The sequence below is a fragment of the Pteronotus mesoamericanus genome, unplaced genomic scaffold (genome assembly GCF_021234165.1).
Source record: "Pteronotus mesoamericanus isolate MK-2021 breed Mesoamerican mustached bat unplaced genomic scaffold, CSHL_Meso_final contig_134, whole genome shotgun sequence".
In the NCBI taxonomy this organism is placed as follows: Eukaryota; Metazoa; Chordata; class Mammalia; order Chiroptera; family Mormoopidae; genus Pteronotus; species Pteronotus mesoamericanus.
The window spans coordinates 4,118,785-4,138,880 of record NW_026555061.1 but is presented as its reverse complement, the minus strand read 5'-3'; the positions used below and the strand labels follow the sequence as shown (position 1 = coordinate 4,138,880).

At 48.9% G+C, this 20,096-nt stretch overlaps 1 protein-coding gene across 1 annotated transcript in view; it reads right to left on the bottom strand.

The window, feature by feature from the left end:
* The window catches only part of PRKN (parkin RBR E3 ubiquitin protein ligase), an 888,975-nt gene that overhangs the window by 283,663 nt on the left and 585,216 nt on the right, over nucleotides 1-20,096 (bottom strand). The gene's annotated exons all lie outside the window — the stretch shown is intronic.

Below are 20,096 nucleotides of genomic sequence, written 5' to 3'. Positions count from 1 at the left end.
GGCCACGTCATGGGACTCTGAGCTCACGAGTGTGGCAAGCACCTGTTGGGGAGCTGGTGTCCAGCGAGGGTGGAAGGAAGCAGACAGGTGGAGGCCACATAGATGCACGGAGACAGGAAGGAGTCCATCCCACACTGTCCCCGGGCAACAGGAGGCATCCTGTCTTCATTGAGAAACCCTCCTCTAGTCTTAGCCCAGCTTTTGGGGGTCCTGGTCCTCTCAGCCACAGAGTCTTAGCGCGGAGAGGAATTTCTTCCGTGAGCTGACCCTGAGCTCATGGGCATGACGCCCGGCGCTGGCCCGGCGAGAACAAACCTGCACCTGTTCCGGCGCTGCTCCCACTGTGACCGAGAGCCACGGCAACGCGCAGTGTCCCTTCGTTAGCACTCCCGCTGGGTCCTCCCCCTTTCCCAAAGTGACAAGTGTAATGTTACCCACACTACACAGACTCCAAATTGATTTTCTGTTAGTTTCTAGGGTCCCACAACGCTAATCGTGAGCATCTGCAAGTTACAATCTGAAGATCACTTGGAGGCCACCAGAGAGGACGTCGCACACCCCAAGAGAATCTTAACCACATATAAAAAGTACAGAAAATTTTTTCTTTGTTTTATGTTACAATTCTCATCCATTTTGAGCTGAGGCTAGAAACCTAAGCATTCCTTCACCACACCCCCTTGCCTGCCTGCCTTCCATGCGAGGTCCATTATCAAGTCGTACCAAACACAACTCCTGAGTAACTCAGACCAGGCCCTCTCCTCCCAGGCCCCACACCAGCCCCGCTCTTGGGCAAGCCAGCACCCTCGCCAGAGGGCCATCCTTTTCTCTCCTCCGGCCGGAGTGACAAAGTGCAAATCTGATCATGCTGCAGGGGTTCGGACTTCTCCTGAGGCATCTACAGACTGACCCGAGCCTCTGTTGCAGCCTCAGGCGCAGGCTGGCTCGGCACGGCCCGCCTCTGTGGCTCTTCGCCCTGCGATCTGGCCCGTCAGTCTGCTTTCCGTCCCTCCAACCTGCTGTGCTTCCTCCTGTCTCTGGCGTCATCTCAGGATGTGCCCTGTGTCAGGACGCTTCCTCTACCCTGTCCCACTCCTCGTATTCCTCCTTCGTCCTACCTAAGTCATCAATTTCACAAATATCCAAACCCCCCTTGGAAGAGCAGGCACCATGAGGGCCACGAGCTTCTCTGTTCTGGAAACTGTCATTATCCCTACAACTCAAAAGGAACCTGGAAGGCGGGAGCTACCACTTTCTATGAAACCGGCGCAGTGGTGAGGTGTGTGCGGGAGTCTGAGAGTGCACTTCGCAGCAGGCAGATTCCTGCACGCAGGCTTTTGCGTCTATACAGGCGGTATAATTCACACCTTATCATTCAGTAAGATGCCACGTGCAATGTATTTCTTAAAAATGCAACCACAAGGATTTTTTAATGAAAATCAAGGTCCACTTCCAAGTGAAGAGAAAATTATTTAAAAGACTATAACCTTTTAATATTTCAGTAATTAAATCATCCCTTTCAACATGAAAGAAAAACGAGAAACAGTAGTGTGCTTTCTGGAATATGAATAATTAATATTAGCAACTTCGAAATCTGTCTCCTAGCGGTGTAGTCTCAAGTGGAAAATGTATTCTTGAAACAATAGCTAAATGCCTCCAGTTAAAGGTACTTCGAATAAAATCCCTCAGGCGCTGAACCGGCTCTGTGGTCCCTCCCAGGAGAGATGGCAGGGATTCTGGGACGGCCATTCCCTGGCACCCACGAAGCAGCTGCACATGCTTCCCCGACGTTCAAAGGCCTTAAGAAAGGCACCACTATGTTCTGACAAATGTGCCTTCTCCCACCTCCCCAGCCTCCCTGCAGACGCACAGCTCACAATTATAAGCAATTTTGTAAAATGCGGGCCACATTCCCAGGAGACCAGAATGCCTTGGAGTGGTTACATGTGTAATTGGGTAATTTTCTGAAATGCTTATTTACTTGAGTCTCATTTCGGTCTCTCTGGTAAACAGCGTACCCCTGTTAGCAGTTATTATTCCCCCAAAAGCTTCCACGATTTTTCAGGGCTCCACTAACTTTCCCACAAGTGAGTTGTGTGACTTGGCGCTTGGATCATGCTGAACAGCCCTGGGTGGCCAGCCTCTGAGTGGAATCGGTGACGTGGGCCCTGTGTCCCCGACGTGGCTTGTCTAGGACGGAGGCTCAGTGGGACGTGATTAGCAGGACTAGACAACGTTCTCAGGCTTCAGATCTTATCCAAGCTGGTTGCAAATCTTATGACTGTGGTTTTTCGACCTTGATTTCTTTTTATTTTTGGGGTCAGAAGGAAGAAGCACAAGCTTGCAGCCAAGGGGTTTGCTTTAGAAAATAAAGGTTGAGTTTGGCTGGCTGAGGTTGATTTATACCCAGAGGACTCAGTTTCACACGCATGCACAGTTGAGCACACTCTACAGGTAATCACTCCTTCGATGGATGGGAAGGCAGCTACCGGAGCCGGGGGTGGCCCAGAACAACACCCGGTCCCTGAGAGAGAGCCTGTGGAAGCAGCATGTTGGGCAGGTGAACCCCGATGAGGGCCGTGGCGTTTCACCCCGCAGGTCGCTGAGCCCACATCTTTCACTGCTTTGCCTGGTTATACATGGACGACAAAAACACGCCATGACCAGCTGATTTAACTGAAGTGAACAGCACTCAGACTAAAATAGTGAGCAAGAAATCCAAAGGGAAAATTGCTGGGAGTTGTTTTAGAGGGTAAAGTGCCCCCAAATTCTTTTACTTTTAGGTCTTACTAAAAAATATTCCGGAACACGGTGTTTTACAGTAACAAACTCGTTTCTTCTTTACGTCCATTATACAGGGCAATTAAAATGTGGCCTTTGCCATTCTTAAAATATAAAGAAAATTAAACCTTTTTAAACAAAGTTTCTGCTGTTACGTGAAGGGCTGTAGGCTTTCTATTCTGCCTCACTGATCTGACTGAATACTGAAATAGGACAATCGGTTAGCGTAGCAGTGACAACTTAATGCACTCTGTTGCTACCTACGCGTTTCCTTCTATGTAAAGTAATCCTAGGTACAGTGGGTAGGTAACGCTTCCCTGTGGTTCCACAGAACACAGTTGACAGCTACTGATCTAAAGATGCCACACAGAGTCTGAGATGTTCGTATATCTTGCATACCTATCAGTAGGCACTTTCTTCACTGACTGATTTGTGCTTTTTACCCTGAGTCTGACAAATTTCATAGAAGTAAACAATGCCTCTTGGTTTAGGGGTCACTAGTTAAGAACCATAGCATTTTTGAGGTCAAAGAGGTGCTGGAGATGAAATTAATTTCATGAATAAAAGGTGGAAAGAAGAAACGGCTTTGGAGCCAGGCCGATGTGTGCCTGCAGTTAGCTCCTGAGACCTTAGTCTCCTCACCTGCAGTAAAGAGGTGTTGCTATCGACAGAATCACCACGAAGCTTCAACAAGGCCACACAGGCAAAAAAAGGCCCACCGCAGGATCCAGCAGCTGTTAAGTGATTTGATCAAATTAACTAGGTGTTCAGTTAATGGCAGAATCAGGACTAGGCTTACAGATCTAGGTCAGCACTAGTTCCTTCCACAGCAGTAGTCTATTTTAGAATCAGATACAAGTTTGCTAATCAAAGAACCTCATTGTTGGTCCCAAAGTACAAATTTCAAGCACACTGCTCCCATTTCCCTTAGAAGAATCAACATGGCGGAAAACACAGCCCTTGTCGACAGTCATAAACATTACCCACTGTGTTTCTAATAAAACTCTAAAGACATAGTAGAGACTTTATTTATAAACTATAACACAATGGAGAAGTAAATGCTGTTGGAAGGCACTCCTTTTTCAGGGTATAATATTATTTTTAAAGATATTTCTGTAAAGGCCACTGCACCAAATGGCAGCTAGGACGTTGTCTGGCGCCCTGTAAATGGGGCGGCGCCCCCGCCCTGTGGTGAGTGGCGGGTGGCTGACGCCCCTGGAGCTTGCATGTTATCTCCAGCTCTGGCGAGGGCGTTCCTGCAAATAAATTGTCTATTTGAAATATGCTTTCTGTTAATTGTGTCAGAAAATGTGCAGGTTTTAAAAATTGTTTTAATGACTAGTTTAGAGGAATAGATAGATGGCTTTGTTGTTTACTCCTTTCACATATAATTTATTGGATTAAGAGTCTTTTTTGTAGGGCAAGAGGAGTTTAGTTTGCAAGTCATACAACCAAGCACTCACTCATGTGGTCGCTGGGCACGTTTCTGGTCCTCGGCCAGGCCGAGCATTACTGGGCCCCGAGGCAGGCCTGGCGCCCCTGGCAGGCACGGGACTGAAATGCGCTGCTTTAAGGCAGGGCTCATATCTACCTGTTTTGGATGCATCTGAAAGCTTTCTCAATTACATGTATGTTTATATGTTATACAATGACAGTATCCTGATGTAAAATTTCTTTCTTTCTGTGGGTAGCAGTCAAAAAAAAATGTGAAATCCACTGGTCCAAATCAGTGTCCTCCAAAATTTTGGTTGGGAACCTCTATTAGTAAAAAACAACAACAACAACAAAAAAAATACAAAAAACACCAAAAGTTGAGAATGACTCTTAATAGTGATTTCATACAAACATCGCTACTATGTTATGCTTATGTGATGCTGCACACAAATTACAGGATGGTGCAGAAAGTGGACGGGGGAGTGGGGGGCTTTCTCCCCGCGCTGCGCCGTGGATCGCTCCTTTCAGTAGTTCTCTCGTTCCTCTGGGACAGTGCCACTCACGTTTCACACGACACACTTGTTCAATGTTACACACGGCTACGGTCTCCACGCACTAAAGGGAAAGTGCTCACCACCCATCGAGGGCCTACTCAGAGCACAAAATTAAAAGTTACCCTAACAACAAGTGAAGGCAGCCTACTGATGCCTTATGTGGTATGTGGACTGAATCTGCCTTAATTTAATAAGAACTTCTATCAATAACTGTTTAAGTGGTTTACAGGATTATATTTATGTAACGCTTTATATTTCTTATGATGCTAATTCTTGTTTCATAGGAATTATTTCCATTATATGCTAACGTGGAAAATGTCAGAGAGAGAAGTGCATTTCCACTTTTTAGGCCCGAATCCTCCATGGCCCCTGAGTCGCAGCTTCAGGGCGGCTGATGGAGCCGGGAAGGCGGACGGCTCTCTGAAGCCGGGGCCATGACGGCTGGCGACCACGGAGCCCCCGACAGAGCAGCCGCACCAGGCTCCTCACATGCCATCCTCCTGAATCTCCGAGCCATGTGCCATGAGGACATCGGCCGCGCCTCTGGGGACAGGAGGGCTGGAATTGGATCGGCACCAGCTGACCGCGAAGCCAGGACTGGCCCCTGACCTCTGACTCATGAATGTGCCACCAAGCCTGCCGCTTGGAGGCTGAGCGTCAATGCTCCAAAGAGAGGCCTTTTAGAGAGACAGGATCGAGTCCACCTAAACCCTCCTCCGCACCTGGGTGCATACTGGGGCTTCACTTCCCTGGCCCCCTGGCTGCGCGTGAAGCCGGATGGCTCTGGCCCGGTCCACAGAAGGAAGAGGCAGGTGTCTGTCATCTCCACGCCAGGGCTGGCAAGGTAGGTGCACGGGATTTCTGTCGCTTCTCTCCACTGAGCCGGCAGGATCCCTGCCTGGGGTCAGCCTGGCCAGGACGGCAGCAGTGAGCCCCGGTGGCGTGGCAGAGCCGAAACACAGAAATGCCGCCTTTTCTTTTTTTTTTTAAACATCTATTTATTTTTAGAGAGAAGGGAAGGGAAGGATAAAGAGAGGGAAAGAAACAACCATGTGAGACAGAAATATCGATTGGTTGCCTCCCACACGCATCCAACCGGGACGGAACCCACAACCCAGGCACATGCCCAACTGGGAACTGAACTGGCGACCTTTCAGTTTACAGGACAACGCCCAACCCACTGAGCCACACTGCTTAGAGCCAGAACCACCACAGGGAGAAAAACCACCCACCCACCTGAAACAAGGCCCCCCATCCAGGCGAGAAGCTGCGTTTGGGGTGAGCCAGTATGTTTGGGTTCTGTTGGTCCCAGCAGTGTTGTCTACAATAACCAGTGACGCTTGTTAGGGGCCCCACTTTGTGACCATCTGTCTGGGGGACCCAGGACTGAGACAAGACTGTGGACGCCATCCTAACTGCTTCTGTCTCAGAGACTGTTTCATTTTTACCTTTAGCAAGGATGGAAAAGCTCAGAAGATTGTCCGTGAAATGCGGTAGAGGTCGGACTTGAAACTTAGACCACCAGCAGAAAGCTCCCTGCATTCCTCATCACACCGGGTTGACAGATGAGCGCCCAGCCCACAGGGAGTGGGGGTGGGGCGTGGTGAACGCCAGGTGTTGCAGTTAAAGCGTCGCGGAGCAGCACTTACACACAGGGCTCCTGCATAGGCCTGCTCTCAGCTTGGGGGTGCCCAGTGTTCAAAAACTATTTCACAACCTGGAAGGTGGCTGGTCCGGACCGAACTGTGTCCCGCAGAAGTCCCTGTGTTGGAGCCCTCTGCCCCTCAGGATGTGCCTCTCAGGAGGAAGGGCCTGATAGGCATAATTAGGTGAAAAGGCGGCCGTTGGGGTGGCCTGAAGCTCATCTGTGTCCTTCAGAGAGGAGATTGGCACAGCAGAGAGACACCGGGTGGCAGGCACAATGGGATGGTCGCATGGAGAGGCAGCCCGAGGGTGGCTGCCTGTGAGCCCAAAAGAGGGGTCTCAGAGGGCCCCAGACCTGCGGCACCCTGACCTTGGCCGGCCGGCCGGCCGCCAGGACCGTGGGAGACAAATCCCTGCTACCCGTTCTGCGGTATTCTGTTATGGAAGCTCTAGGAAACCAAGACAGTGGCCAAAGGCGACCGCACTGTTCCCTGCTCCTGGCAGCAGAGCGTGGAGCCGGAGACAGAGCCGGGGTGGCGTCAGGCCAGATCACACCGCTTCCCGGAACACTCCTCACCGCCCCCCAACCCTGCGGGACTGCTGCCGCTTTCCATGCAGTGATTCCCGCTACAAATATACCTTCCCAGGGTTAATGATTCCTAGGAAAGGCTTGAAAAGCAAAAAAATTAAAAAATATTAATTTTTCAGACTCCTAAGTGGAGCTGGTAATAAAACATGTAAGAGGACCTGGAAGGCGTTCAGATTTTACTGGAAAGACGTGATTGCTTCGTGCAGATATTATCTATTTATTTCGGTCTTGACATTAGAATCTTAAACCACTCCTCCTTTTGCTAAATGGGTATGCATTTAAAACATTACAGCCTTTCGCTGTCCTACTGAGCAGCCAAATGATATAAACCCACATGAATATGGAAATGAGCCCCTCTAAGCATATCATTATTTCAGAGATAGTTGGAGGTCAGCAGCCTATAGCAATTTCTATGCATGAAGTCTCATTAATACAAGACTCTGCACAGTAAGAAAGTTTTTATCACAGTTAATGTGTGTGTGCAAGTGTGAGTGCATATGAGTGTAAGTGCATGTGTATGAGTGTGGCTGTTAGCATGTTTGAGTGACTGTGCATGTGTGCGAACACATGAGTATGTGTGATGCGAATGTTTACGCGAGTGCATGTGAGTGTGAGCATGCATGTGCGAGTGTGCACGTGTGTGAGTATTGAATGCATGTGTGTGCATGAGTGTGCATGTGAGTGTATGTGAATGTGAGTGTGCATGTGTGTGAGTGTGCATGCTTTCAGTGGCCGGAAGGACCCAGAGGCCTGAGCACAGCAGCAAGCACTGCCTGTGGCCTCGGGTGACAATGGGGACGAGGGTGTAATGAGGGAAAACACCTCCCTAAGCACAATCGTTTAAAAACCACACTTAGCTGAATCAGAAAAGGGGGACTGAAAATTCAAAGCAATTTCTGTCTCAAAACCCCTTACACTCTCTTGCCCAGTGGCCACAGAGGCCCCGACGTCTCTGGCATCGGCCAGCTCCGGGTCTCAGCTCCTGAGCCCCAGCACAGCGGCCACTTCCTGAGGCGGCGGCAGGACTGTGCCCGGGTCCAGCCCGTGGCTTCTTGAACGGGGTAACCGCCACGCGCTGCCCGCCAAGGCGAGGCAGCTTTCCGGGTGGTTCTCAGCTGCTGAAGCGCGCTTGGGGGAGCTGCGGAACCACCCAGAATGGGACGCGAAGCTGTGGGTGGTGGTGCATAGAACTGCTGACAAATGGAGGATATTTAACACACTGAGCTGTGCTCCTCAAAACTCATAATGCGAATGGAAGGCTCGTACTCTTACCCAATTGTGATAAAGTTGATCTTCTTGTCCCAGTAACTCTCTGTGGCCCCAATGATAGTTGATATAGTAGGTATAGAAGTAAAGCTTTTATAACCCTGAGTGTGAGCTCAAAGTGTATCTGATGGAAAAGCTAATAATGAGCTATTCTCACAGCCCACAGCAACTGAGATGAGGAAAACGAACCGTAGCTGTACCTTTGTGTGATCAACAAAATACATGCAACAAAAATAGGACTCATTGCCCTGAGTGCTGGAACCTTCTGTGAGGCCTCCGGACTGTTCTGACCTGCGGCATTGGAACGAGATGCCTCTGGTGAGGGAATCCGACTAAGCCCCTCGGGCACCCATTTGAAAGTTAAAAGCAGGCACATACTTATGTTAGCTAGGGGTGTACATGCACAGGGTGGTGGCCTCGTGAGAAAAAGCAATGAATGAGCGCCATCAAAGTTGCGCTGCCAGGGGCATTGAGGCGAAAGGGACAGGCTGTGCTGGGGAGGGCATGGGCACTGCGGGGCACAGCCTCCCGTGTCTCCGCGTCCGGTGCTGGTCGTGCAGGCTCCCTACAAGCGGACAAACCTGTGACACTGTCGTGTATGCATGACAGGTCTCCTAATAGATTTAAGAACACATCGATCCACTTAAAATGCTATCCCTGAAGGTCAATGAACCCTCCATGGCCTGCAGTGCTGAGCCTTGGAGCCTCGGGAGAGGGCCCCCCACCCCGACGTTGCCAGGGCTGCCTGCAGAGAGGGCCCCGGAGGGGCTTGGCACGCACACAGTTTAAGAAGAGAAGAAAAGCGCCTGAAGGCAGCTTTTGACAACTCTTGCAGCTGCCTTAAGCACTTACAGTCTGCTTTCTAGATCTCTTTGGATATGCAATAAACTAACACAGTAAGCACAGTAAAATGGTTTGCTTTTTCCTTATAAGACAAAGAAAGAACACACTTCTTAAGAGCTGGGGGCAGAAGTAGGTGGAAAGAAATGATTTTTGCCTTCTCTGCTCACTATTCAAAGCATTCCCACCTTGCTTCTGTTTTCTAAAGCGTTATTTTTCACCACTTAATAAGATGCAAGAGAAGACGAAGCAAGGCAGCTTGGAAAGGACAGACCCAAGCAAAGTAAGAATCTGGGTGAGGTAGGTTATGGCTGGGACAGGGGCTGCCTGGAGATGAAGAAAGATGTGCTTCTGGTACCATTTCCAACAGGCACGTAAAAAGGCAGCATGTGTAACCCATGAAAGACGCACGCGTGCCCGTTGAACCAGAGTGAACACCGCGGCCTCTCGGGCGGGATGTAACAAAGACAGCATCTCCGAGGCCAGGCGGATGGCCCGACCGCCGACAGCGCCGGTGAGCCCGTGAGAACGGCTCCGAAGGCCGTCCGTGCTGTCCGGCAGCTCTGCGTCCGGCCCTGTCCGCGTTCCCGCCACTCCTTACGAAGAGGCTGCTTGCCCGGGTGCCATGCCCCGGCAGGCGGGGGCAGGAGGGCCGAAAGCCCTTCCATGAATTTTACGATTCCTCTTCCTCTCCGCTAGCATTGGAGCCTGCTGTGCGCCCGCAGTCTCATCCGCCTTTAACAGTCCCCCTTCCCCTACATACCTGTATGAGCGCATGCGTGCACACATGCACCGGCACATACTTGCACACACCTCCTATGGTGGGGCAGGACTGGGCCACGTGGCTGAGGTCTGGCACCAGGAACACGTGAAGGAGGCATGGACTCTCTCCTGTTCCAGGCCTGGTCACTAAAAACACCAAGGTGACCTCCTTCTCTCTATTCCTCAGCCCCTGGCCTGGACGAGGAGGACCCAGGGGGGATTTGGTGGCCGCTGAGGATGACGGAAGTCGGAGCCCTTCAGTGACCCTGTGGGGCAGAGGTCTCACAGCCAACACATATGCCACTGTGACTTGGTAGCCACAAGCCTTGAATCTGTGGTCCCCGCGTGGTTTTGGCCAGAGGAGTGGGACTACCATCCTGACTCACACCACCTCATAGGTTCCAATCTGAGAGAAGCTGTGGGAACGGCGAAACCACCCCCAAATACAAAGCTTAGCATTGAGCTCAGAAAATAAGGAAGTATGATGCAATTTTAAGGAATTTTGAGGCCAAAAGAGCAGCCGGCTCTGGACCAAAGCTGCTCACAGCCCGGGGCCCCCGCTGCCTGGCGGCTGGCACAGCCCTGGAGGCCCCGCGTGCAGGGAGGGGGTGCTGTGCCTTTCGGGCCGGCGGACGGACACCGGGGGGCTGCGTGCGTGTGAGAACAGGCTCTGGGTCGCCTGTTGATTTCGTAAAGCTCATCGGAAGGACCGCCACATTGCTTTGCACAAATATATGGATTTACATTCTGAGCTGTTTTACATGCATGACCATCACTTTATCTTTTGTGCTTTAAATTAGCAAATTTTTAGTAACTAATTATGTTCAAGTTTTAGTATGTATATGGATCATCTGCATATCTTCTTTACAGATCTTTCTTTTAATAAGTTTCCCTACTTTTCAGTGTGGTTTTAGAAAGCAGATGGACTTGTTTGTGTGTACTTGGGAGAGCAAAGTTCAAAAGCCAAAAACCGTTGCTGGAGTTCATGCTTAGCTCCCCAAACAGCTGCGCGGTTGGTCTTCCCAACTGTGCACCTCAAGACTATCTCCGTGTCTCAAAAGGGCCCCCACTCTCTGCTTGTGCTTCATGCTGCCCCCAACCAAGGACACGGGGGCCCCCGGTGGACTCTGGTGGGGGAAGGGCACAGCAGCTAGGAAGGCAACGTCACTGTCATTCCATGTCTTATGAAAACTGGAATTACGTAAGGAACCTGGGCAGAAAAGGTAAAAAAGAAAATAGCCGAGCATTGAAGGCAGAAGAGGGGACGTACTGGAGGCACCAAAGGCAAGACCCCGGCGTGTCACAGGGAGGGGCTTCCTCCCGCGGGCACCCGAGGCGACGGGACATCTGCGTTGCCAGGGCGCTGCGCGCCGGGGTGAAAGTGTTTTACGGGGTCTCCATCATACCCTCCCCGCCCCCCACAAGCTGCTCTCCAAGAAGCACCGACGTAAAGCCAGGCAGCCCCAGGACGCTGTGCAAGCGACGCTCTGAGAGTCGTCCTACAGCTGACATGGGGAGCGCAGGCCCCTTCCAAACAGTTCCAGATGACAAGCAGGCAGAGCACGTAGACGGCCAACAGTCAGCATCATAGGAAGTGTCTCCCACGCCCGGCGCTTTGCACCAGAGTCGGTCACGGGCTCTGGACACAGGTCCTCCAGGCTGTGTTTGCCCATCATATTTTCAACTCCAGCAGTTGTTGAAAACCCCCCACTGAGAAGCTGATCAAATCGCTCATGGACAAAACAGACAAGGGCAGGAAGAGTCCTTTTGTACTAAGTGATGCTGCAGACTCTCCTCGTGGCTTGTAGGACGCTCAAGCTTTTAAACCCGGGACTTTAGTTAAAGTGCTGAGAGCCACTTACATGGCCTGACGCCTGGCCCAGGTGCTGAGGTGCTGGGAAATGCCCTGCCTGGTGTCAGGAGCTGTAACCCTGCCGACCGGCTGGAGGGCCCCGAGGCTGGAATAATCAGCAGGCCTTGGAGAAACAGGCTCCTAGGGAGACTTAGCCTGTCCCCGCTGGCAGAGGCGTAGCTCCTGCCTCTCTGCTTTCCCTTTGGGATGGTCCCTGTCAATGACGGGTAAGACCCTCAGGGGAGGGGCAACCTAAGCCAGGCATCGACCCGTATAGGCAGCAGACAAGAAATTGGGGGACACGGAGAAGGGGCCAAAAGGCTCCCGCACCTCTCAGCTTGGCTTGGACATGGCCGGAGTCCTCACTGCAGCTAAAACGCAGTCTGCTTATCTCTTGGTGGTTCCCTCCCCCTGCCTGGCTCAGGCGTGAAGCAACGCAGGAATCAGCCCTAAATCAGGTCTGGCGGTTCCCAGGGAAAAATCAGACCTAAAAGTAAATTCTTTGAAGTGTGTTTTGTTCTTCCCTCAGATCTCTGGCGAGCTCATGCTGAGAAGGACATTTACATTATTTGCATGCCTTACCCTGTATCTTTAGGCGCCATTATGTGTACTTTCCCCTTATCTTTAGTCTCACTTGTTCATACTGGTCTCCTCTCGGACCCCTGTAAATCAGTGTGTTCCTGTCACTTGTCTTCTTAAAAGCATCATCTATTATTTGTGAAACTTAACATACTCATGTGATCAGATAACGTATGCATTCCTGTTACCTGGCCCCACTGGTAAGATTTTCAGTAAAAGCCTTGGAACAAAGGGGCTTTCCCCACTGAGAGGGAAGTGCCCCCGTCTACTCTCGCGGCAAACAGAGAAGTTTTGTGTGTATCCCCCTCACCTGAGACAACCCCAGACGGCTCTGCGGGATTCAGAGCCCCGCTCCCATGCAGCTGGCCCCGGCCGGTTCCCCTCAGGTTCAGGAGCTCCGCGCTCCCTGCGGCGTGCTCCTTCCCCCTGGCGCTGCGGTTGCTGCCCGCGCGGGGCCAGCAGGGCCCCAGCAGCGCTCCCCCACAGTGGTGCACCCCGTCTGGCCACCGTGCAGCGCAACACTGGGATGTGTGAAAATTGGTGGGTGACTGAAATGCACCTCCTGGGCCCTGGGTGGGGGGAACGTGCTACCCTGGAGTCAGCCAGACCTGGAATCAAACCCCAGAGCTACTCTTCCCAACGCTGTGGCACTGGGCACCAGTCAGACGGAGCCTTTACTTCTTCCTCTGCAAAATAACAACAGCTCCTGCTTTCAAAGCCTACTGTTTGAAATATGGAAACAGTGCTAAAAAGCTAGCTGTGAGCCTCCAATGCCTCATCGATAACATGGAAATAATGACACCACCTTTACAATAGGGCTTTCTGGGCATTACTTGAGATGTCGCGGCACCCTATACACAGTTAGTGCTCAGGACACCCCTAATCATGACGATATTTTCGTTCTTGGGGAAATGAGAGCCAGCACTCCACTCTCACGAAGCAGAACAAAATTCACACAGGAAGGGGGTTTCTTCTGGAAAGGTGTTGGCCACCGGTTTTATCTGCTCTTCATAATCATTATGAAAAGGTTGGTTCACTGTGGACGAGCCATACCTGGAAGAATGTGTCTGTCTAATACTGACCTTTGAAGGTGTTTAGCTTAGGGAGCTTGAAGGAGGTTTCAAAGACTAGGGTATGGGGGAAAAGGGGTATTTTATTGTTTTGGTGGTAAGCGGTATTAGACATTTATACAGACATGGTGAATACATACGGACACGGTTAGAAAGACATGTGGTATGGGGGCCATTTAGCAATAGAAGTAGATGCTTTACCTGGCTCTTTTGTGGCTTCTGTGGGACCAGTGTGGTTTGCTAATTCTCTTTACAGGCTCTGATTTTGATACCAAGTTACTAGTCCCAGAAAACTGTTCTCAGTTGTTTTCTTCTCACTTTTTTTTTGTTTTTTTATTTTATTTTATTTTTTTATTTTTCCATGCCCTGGAGAAACTAAAGAATGAAATTTGGGGAAAGAGCTGTTTTGTATGGACTGGCAGAGGGGCAAGGGTTCAACAGCTGTGTTTCCCGCAAAACGTGGAAGACTGGCCTTGAACAATATGGCGCACAAGGGAGGTACCTGCTTCATATTCGCTTTGAACGGTGCCCATGCTCCCCAGCCCCACCCCCGCCTCCCCCCACCCTCGGTCCACCTGGCCCGGCAGCAGGGTAATTCATTCTAGTTTGTAGGCAAGACAAAGTCCTTTGGTTGGTGCCAAAGTAGGAATGCAACCATCAGGCAAATATAAATCCTTATTTACTAATGAACCTGCCCCACTTGCAGCCTCCCCCAAAGGTCCTGCTCAGAAAGGCGAGTAGCGACACCAGCGTGGTTGCTGGGGCTGCCTCAACTGCCCCTGGTCATCGGATGTCAACTTTGCCACGGACAGGGAGGCATGGCTTTAGGAATAAAATGTCCCTTGAAAACGTAAGTCAATTTCGCTCTCATTTTCTTGGCGGAATCACACCCCCTCCCCCACCTGGCCCCAATAGCTGCAACCGCCACAGGTGGCTCATGCCATTCGGCCGGGCGTGCCAAGCTGGCCCGGGGCGCAGGGAAACGGATGCTCTTCAGGGAAACCCACACGGCAGCCCTGAGCTTCCCCAAACCAAGGAGAACGCCGGGGCCTGGTCCTGAGGTGACGTCGTTTCATGCAGAGCCGCTGAGGTTGGCCGGGGGCCCCAGGGAGGGGGTCTGGGCGCCAGGACCGACATGGCCAGCCACACACCCGTTTCCGGTGTGGGCCTGGCGCAGATCTGGGGCCACGCTGGAGCCAGCCAGCGCCCATGGAGCTGGCCTTTCAGGACACGCTTAGTTCCTTCACAGAACCACCCATTACTTTTGCTTCCCGTACATATTACTTAAGTCTTATTTATAAGATCCAGAGACTAGATGTGACCTTTTAAGTAACACCACAGTATTCGTGACTGCGCCACAGAAGTGGTAAGGGGTCCATCAATTCTTTTTCCTAACAGTCTGCTCTATTTATAGTTTGAAAAACTTTGACTTCCTAATTCTGTATTACCACTGCTTTATTATGTGTGTCTTATTTTATGCTCTGTGAATCCAGGCACAGTCAAATAAACCAAGGCGGAAAGATGGCCAATGAGGTGGGTAAGTAAATAAATCCTTCATAATCGGTTGATTTATGCATTGAGTATAAGAAATGCCAACCTACAGTCAAGGAATGTCTACATATGTGTTATTCTATGAATACACATGTATATGCATATATACACATATGCACGTGCACATTATATGTACGCTGTGAGGGAATACATGCTTATGTAACAACCACAATAACTAAGGCAAATATACATTTTGTGCTTACTGTCTTCAGCATTTAACCTAAAGACACTTTACGTGGCATGATTTTAATCCACATAAGAACATGTGCAATAGTGCTATTGTATTGTCCCGATTTTACCTTAAAGTGAAACCAAGGCACATCACCGTTCCATAACTTGCCCCGTGTTACACAGGTATCCAGCCTCGGTGTCAGGACCTGAACTTGGCCCTTCTGAGTCTCTGTGTACATCCCAGGGCATGTGCAAAATGACTTGCTGATTTATTGGACGTATTATCAGGGCTTACACTAGTTATTTAAAATGTGAAAAATTTAACCTCCATTAAGAATGTACAGGCTGGTGTTGGCGCTGCCCACACCTTGGTCTGTGCATCAAATGACCGTGTGCTGCCGACTGTACAGGGACATCCTGAAGGGACAGTGGGGGTCCTACCACAGAGACCCAGAGACTGGGGCCCTCTCTCGTTGGTTCCCTTTGACAGAAGATCCTCTGCGCTTGGCTGAAAGATTTATGGCCAAATTATCTCTGTTACAACACTTAAGCGACTTAAGGAGATTCAAGGTTCCTGCAAAGAAACCATTAATTCCAGATGGCACTACTCAGCCAAGCACGAGCCCGGAGAGAGAATGGCGGCAGCACCGATGAAGCGAGGGGCCATTGTCCCTGACAGTGGCCCTTGCTTTGAGGGCATCATAGGCCCTAAGGTAGAAACTGAGTTGCGTATGACACCGTTACCCTTAGCAAGACACTTAGAAATCAAGCACGTAATAAATGAGCAAAGACTCAATACAATCCAGTTGGTTTCCATGAAAAAAATCCTATAACATCTGAAAGTTTCTTTTTACACAGTATGGGGAAAACATATCTGAGTCACAGTAAAAACAAAATTGTGACAAACTGAACTATGTGCTGGTATGAGAAAGTGCTTTGGAATGCAGCAGACCCCTCCACGGGGGGTGTGTTCCAAGGCCCCCAGTGGGGGCCTCAAAGTACAGATGCTACTGAACCACGTGTACTGTGATTTTTCTATAATAAAGCTTAATTCATAAATTGGGCCCCCCTCTCTCAAAACTATCTTATTGTCCTGTCCTCACCTTCTCACTTAAAGGAGCCACATGGTGGCTTCCCTGTGGCATTCGTGAAGTGCCAGCGCCGCGGCCCTCGTGCTCCGGGGACTCTGTTAAGTAAAACGAGGGCTGCTTGAGCACCAGCACTGAGACACCACAAGCAGCGGCTAAGCGACGCATGGGTGGGTGACGCGTGGCGTGGAGCCCTGGGCAGAGGGACGACTGACCTCGCGGCGGGACAATGTGGGGCGGCGCGAGGGTTCCTCACGCTACGCAGAGCAGCGTGCAATCTACACGTCACGAATGGCTCATCTTTGGAATTTTTCCATGGACAATTTTCGGCTTGGCGGGGATAAAGGAAACCTTGACAAGCCAAGCCGTGGACAAGAGGGGCCACTGTCCCTGCTAAACGTCGTTGAAGGTGTGTAGGAATGGGATCGGGGTGAGCGGGTTCTGCGGGGCAGGGGGTTCCTGCACCGCTGGGTGACCTCCGCCAGCCTCTGGTCACTCGCTACCTTCTTCTTTAATAACAGAATAAAGAAGTAGGTAGCCTTCTGCTAATTGTTGTTAAACCCTAAAGGAAAGAGGTGTCAAGCAAGATCAGCATTCAACAGTGTCATTTTCAAAGATAAAAGCAAGGTTTCATGGAGCATTGTTTAAGTAACCAGTAATGAGGGTAGGTACACTTACCAAATATGTGAGAGTGTGTGTGTGTGTGTATTTAAAAGGATTCCAAATTAAAAAAACAAAAAAAATAAAGCAGCATATTTAAATTCATTCATTCCCGGCCTCACTCACTATTAAAACAAAGAAGGTAAACCCAGGAGTGCACAGAGTTCTAAGATGTCCTTGACAATGTTAATTTTAAAAAACTGCTTTAAAAAAGGTACTTAAACTATAACCACATTACATTAGCATCTCTACATATAATACATTTTAATTAGATAGAATTTGATCGTGCAAATCTTTTGTTTCACAGAGAGGCTGTTATCTTGTGGCAAAAAAAAATCTAGTAAAATTAAAGCTAGTTTACATACATTCTTTATACAAACGTAAGCGATTCAACATTGTTAACCTTTCCTGTGACTGTAATGTGCTGTATAGAAAGTATTTTTTTAAAAATATATTTGATTTAGTCACTCGTTCCTTGAGGAAAAGGTGATATTTTTAGAACTGAGGAAAAAGAAACGCAAAAGGATCTTAAGCTTATTAAAGGTGTTCCACCTTGTTCATAAAGGATTCCATGAGCTACGGTTTCTCAAATACCAGACGGGGAAGCCCCAGAGTCACCAGCGGCTCTGCCGGTGAGCGGGCGAGGCTGCTGCGCTGGGACCAAGGTGTGGCCCGCCTGGCCGGGGGAGGGCAGGGGTGCACTGAACACACTCTCTCCCCTTCGATACAGCACCCACGCCAGGTGTCCCCCGCGGTGCTCTGACAAAACCACAGACAAATGCGCACGCACAAGTCGAGTAGTAGTGGTGATATTCATGACAAGGAAAAGGAAAGTCACGTGCTCACCGGTAAGGGACACGTAAGGTGTACACATGCACACAATAGAGTTCCATGATGCTGTATTTCTAAGTGTAGAAACTACTCATACGTTACTAGGGAGGGATTTCCTGAGTGTAATATAGGGTGGGGAAAAAAGCAAGGCAGAGAAAAACATGCATGGTACTCAACAGTCGGTTTTAGAAGGGAGTGACCCAGATCTATACCAACAGCTGCAACACTGGTAATTCGTTCACAAGTTTTTAAAATGGGAGAAAAGGAATAATGGTTTGCCCATGGGGGAAGAAAAGGAATATTGGAGTGAACGGGGGTGAAGGCTCTATTTCTGTTCATGCAACTTCTTTCAGCGCTTTGATTTTGGACTGACGTCAATATTTTGCATGATTATTACAACAAACTAAATTTTAAAAGCATTTAAATGAAAATAAATACGTGTGTGATTGGGGACAGAACCGTAGAGTAGCTGTGCTTCACGCCCTCTCCCTGCGGGAATGTAGCCTACTGGCAGAAGGAGGGGCAGAAATCACCCCCCGGCCCCCAGCAATCCTGCCGTGGGGACGGTGGTGCCACTCTAATACCGGTACTGGCGTGTGTGTATTGTCACTTAAGACAAACACGTGAACATGTTGATATCACTTAGGAACAGGATTTTTGCTAAGAAGCAACAACAGTTCTAAGATTAGGGACTTTAAGTACAAATGCCTTAACCTTGAATTTGAACTGGAAATGTCAGTATAGCATTGATAGTGCAGTTTATACTTATTTTCTTAAAGCCTCTTTCCCAGCCCTTTTAGCGAGGCCTAGAGAAAAGGGACCGACGTGGCAACAACAGCTGCGCCAAGCCCGAGGACGGGGCTCCTGAACACCAGGCGCCTCAGGAACGTGGCAGATTCCACGGCTGGGCAAACAACCGTGCAGAGAAAGCCTGGGACGTCTTGTTGAACACGACAGCCTGGCTACGGTGTCCCAAGTGAGGCTATTTACTATTTTTCTTCACTTAGTGTGTTCGAAATGTTCTATAATAAAAAAAAAAGGTTTAAAATTGTAAAATAAATGAGAAATAAACTGATTTTTTAAAAGTAACTTGTCTATGAAGAGAAAGTTTGGAAATGGATGTTTATAAATGTTTTCATGTTATTTGGTTTTGTGAAGAGAAAGGGTTTGCCAAGTTTTTAAAAATCTCATTAAAGAATTAAAAACAGAAATGAAATCTTCCAAACTTCAAATAAATGTCTCATTGGGTTTTGAATCCTTGTGTCAAAAATATAAAAGCACAATACCTTTCAATGAGTTTTCCCTAACAAAATATTGACACCTATATTATGTAAACCTTAATTTAAAAACCATTGCACTATTGGCAGACACATTGAACAAATTACCATACTTTCCAAAGTCAACAATGGAATTAGCTACTTCCATCTGGATCTTTGAAAAGATTTTGAGGTATATTTTTCAGCTATGAACAACAGTAAAACTAAGCATTGAAATAAACTGAATTTAAAACCTGATCATTCAATCAATATACCACATAGTTTCCAACCACAGTTTTCAAAATCAATGAAACCTATTTATTCACACTACAGACATTAAAAATAAATACACAATGAGGTATGGACCTTTACCTCACTTCACAAACAAAATTAACTCAAACTGGACCAGGGACCTAAATACAGGAGATAAGCTATTAAGTGAAAACATAGGGGTAAATTTTCATGACCTTGGATTTGGCAATGGATTCTCACATTTGACACCAAAGCACAAACACTAACAGGAAAAAAAAAATAGATAAACTGAACTTCATCAACATTAAACCTTCTGTGTATCAAGGGACATTATCGCCAACCTACAGAAGAGGAGGAAGGTTTGGAAATCACATATCTGATAAGGGTCCCGCGTCTGGAACACACAAAGAATGGCTGCCACGCAACACGACAAACCGCCCAGTTGAAAATGCCCAAGGGACTCAGAGAGGCCTTTCTCCAAGCAGACAGTCAAATGGCAGACAAGCACAGGAGATGCCCTTCAACACTGCTGGTCATTAAGGAAGTGCAAATCACAACCACACCAAGAGACCCCTGCACACTTAACAGGGTGGCTATTTAAAAAAAGAAAAAGCAGAAAAATAACAAGTTTCTGATGATAGCACAAAAAGGAGCAGCAGCTATGGAAAAATCACTTTGCAGTTCTTCAAAAGGTGAAACACAGAACTACGATACGACCCAGGATTATTCACAATAACCCAAAGGTAAAACAACGCCAATGCTCACAAACAAATGAATGGCTAAACGAATGCGGTAGAGCCACAGAGTGGAATATTATTCAGCCATAAAGAGGAATGAAGATTCACGCCACAACTTGGGTGAACTTCAAAACCGTTATTCTAAGTGGCGGAAGGCAGGCACGAAAGGTCGCATGTTGCGT